This window comes from Bubalus kerabau, chromosome 1 (assembly GCF_029407905.1).
Source record: "Bubalus kerabau isolate K-KA32 ecotype Philippines breed swamp buffalo chromosome 1, PCC_UOA_SB_1v2, whole genome shotgun sequence".
In the NCBI taxonomy this organism is placed as follows: Eukaryota; Metazoa; Chordata; class Mammalia; order Artiodactyla; family Bovidae; genus Bubalus; species Bubalus kerabau.
In genome coordinates, this window is record NC_073624.1 from 5,155,368 (window position 1) to 5,158,816 (window position 3,449).

Here is a 3,449-nt window from a genome sequence, read left to right on the forward strand (position 1 = left end):
AGACTGCCAGCTCCTTCCCCGGCCCTGGATGGGTTCCAGTTCAGCCCACGGGAATTGTCCTGCTTCCAGCTCCGGCTGCAACAACGCCAACCAGGGTCAGATTTCTTGGGACTGAGGAGAGAGGGAGGAGAGGGCAGTGGGCTCCGCAGCACCCCCTTCTCGGACTCCTTGGTAGGAATCACCCCCTCCACCCGCCTCGAGCCCCGCCAGCCGAAGATGTCCGCCCTGTCACATCCCTCATCCCTTCTCCAGTCTCTCCCCAGGGATGCCCCCACCCCTCTGGTCCCGAGGGGAGGAGGGCGAAGGGGTCTCAGCAGGGAATGACAACATCCAAAGGGCCTGGGAAGATCTTGGGCCTCTCAGGGAAGGACCTGAAGACAGCTTGGAAAGGCTGGGGTGGGTAGGAGATAGGACACGGTCAGTGAGTAGACACAAAGCCAGCAGCGCCGGGAGGACCCAGAGCATCAGGGAGCAGGGAGCTTTACAGCAGGACAGTAACGGGCTCAGGCTCCTCGGACAGGAAAACGCCAACCTCGGCTATGGAATTGGGGTCAGAGGGGAAGGATGCAGAGAGCCCACCTGGGGAGTCACTGCACTGAACTCCCTGGCTAGACTTCCAGGGGCAGAAGTGAGGGGAGGAGGGCCTGGGTCTGAGAGGCGAGGAAAAGGCAGAAAGGACGCAGTGCCCGGGTTAGAGATGGAGGGCGGCAGGGGGCGGCGGTGTCCAGACTGAGCCACAGGTCTCAGGCTTGGGAACCTGGAGGCTGGGGTGCACGCTCCGTCACTTCAGTCGTGTCCGACTCTTTGCAACCCCATGGACTATAGCCTGCCAGGCTCTTCTGTCCGTGGGATTTCCCAGTCAAGAATACTGGAATGGGTTGCCATGCTCTCCTCCAGGGGATCTTCCTGACCCAGAGATCAAACCCACGTCTCCTGTGTCTCCTGGATTGCAGGCGGATTCTTCACCACTGAGCTATTGGGGAAAACCCCAGGAGGTTGCAGGGGCTGGAAAAAAGGCTGGGGAGTCAGGAGGCAGGACAGCGGAAGGGGCAAGTTCTGACTTCAATGTGATGAGTTTGGGGTGGGAACCCCAAGGGGCCCTGTGCCCTGGGCAGTTCAAAATGTGGGTCTTGTCAGGCAGGAGCCTGGTGGTTGCCAGGGGCCGGAGGGGTAGGGATAAAGAGTTACGGTCTAACAGGTCCTGAGTTTCAGCTTTGCAAAATGAAAAGAGTTCTGGAGATGGGGGCGATGGTGCCACCCAGGTTCAGATAATGCCACTGAACCACACATGTTACAGTGCCTGAAATGGAAAATTTCATTATGTGTATTTTATCACAATAAAAAATTTTAATGGCTGCAACCCTCCAATTAAAATGCAGAGACATTCAGATCAGATAAAAAGACATAACTATTTGGGTCTATAGGAAAGCCTCTTGGGGGGACTTCCCTGGTGGTCCGGTGGTTGCAACTCCATGCTTCCAAAGCAGAGGGTGCGGGTTTGACCCCTGGTCAGGGAGCTAAGGTGCCTCTCAGTGTGGGCAGAAACATTTTCCTTAAAAACTCTCTTACATAAAGACACAGATCCTTTACAAGGAGAAGAAGAGAAAAGATTCCCTGCTAACACTGAAAGAAAGCTTATAAGGAGCTGCAGTAGAATCAAAGTGGATTTCAGAGCAAGAGAGATATTATAAGGGATTAAGAGAAGATCAAAAGGCTGTGACTATCGCCGAAGAGCAGCAGGCAGGTGGGCACTGGGTGGTCTCTCTCTCTCTCTGTTCCCATACCCACCTTCCCGCCAGCCTCCCATCCCGGGCACCCCTCCTTGTACCTGGAACCCAGCTCCTGCCCACTTGCCCAGGTGCCTCCCTCTTATAAGATGCTCTCTCTCACGTTTAATCTTTTCTCATCCAGAGCCTTCCCATGGGCATTTACACAGGCTCAGGCCTCCCCACTCATAAGACGTCACATGCCCCGAGGCCCCAGGTTACCAGCTGGCTCCTCACCAGGCTCCACGGAGAGAAAGCATGAAATCAACCCCCCTCCTACTGCAAATCCTCAGGGTCTTTGCTCCCTCCCTTCCGCAGGCCTCCCCGCCACGTTGTCCGTCCTCACTCTTCTTCAGCTTGAAAACAAGTTAGAAAAAATTTTATTTTTGTAGCTTTATTGAGGAATACTGTCCACACAATGGACATGAGTTTGAGCCAAATCCGGGAGATGAGGAAGGACAGGGGGGCCTGGAGTGCTGCAGTCCATGGAGGCGCAAAGAGTCAGACACGACTTAGCGACTGAACAGCAACAACGATGTACAAAAAGGAACTTTTCCCAATTTTAAGCGTGTGATTTGATGAGTTTGAAAAAAGGTGGACAGTCACGTGAGCACACCGATCCCATAGAGCATTCCCATCACCCCAAATTCCTCTCCTGCCAGCCGGGAAAGCACTGATCTGCATTCTATCGCCAGGGCTGCGCCTTTTCTAGAATTTCCTATAAATGTGTAGCCTCTTGCGTCCCATTTCATTCCCTTAGCCTAACGCTGTTGACGGCATCCAGGCTGTTTTTGTATCAACACCCTTCCCTCTATGTCGCTAAGCAGAAGCCCATTGTATGGAGACTGGAGACACTCTAATTCCTTTATGCCTTTGCTGGCAATGGGCATTCGGGTTCTTCCCAGTCTTTGGTTTTTGTGAATAGTATTGCTATTCATGTCTAAGTCTTTGTGTAGACATATGTTCTCATTTTTCTTGGATAAATACCTCGCAGTGAAATGGCTAGGTCGTATGGTGAGTGTATGTGTTACTCTATAAGAAACTGCCAAACTGTTCTCTCAAGTAAACGTACCGTTTCGCATCCCACCAGCAACATATGAGGACTCGAATCGCACTACATCCTTGTCAACACTTGCTATTGTCAGTGTTTTCAATGTAGCGTGTGGTGGAATCTCGTTGTGGTTTTAATTTTATGTCTCTTAAGTAATGGTATTGAGAATCTGCTAGTCCGCTCTGGCTGCTATAATAAAATATCGTAGACTGGGCAGCTTCTAAAAACAGACAGGGCTTCCCTGGTGGTGCAGGGGATAAGAATCTGCCTGCCAGTGCAGGAGACATGGGTTCAGTCCCTGGCTCGGGAGAATCCCATATGCCATGGAGCAACGAAACCCGTGCACCGTACCACAACTTCCGCGCCTGGGAACCGCAGCTACTGAGCCTACGTGCAGCAACTGCTGAAGCTTGTATGTCCTGGAGCCCGTGCTCCACAACGAGAGAAGTCAGTGCACCGAGAAGCCTGCACGTCGCAAGGAGAGAGTGGCCCCTGCTTGCTGCAGCGAGAGCAAGCCCACACACAGAAACAAAGACCCAGAACAGCCAAAGATAACTAACCAAACAAATAACATTATTAAAAAAGAAAACAACCAAAACGCAGACTTTTATTTATCATAGTTCTGACACCTG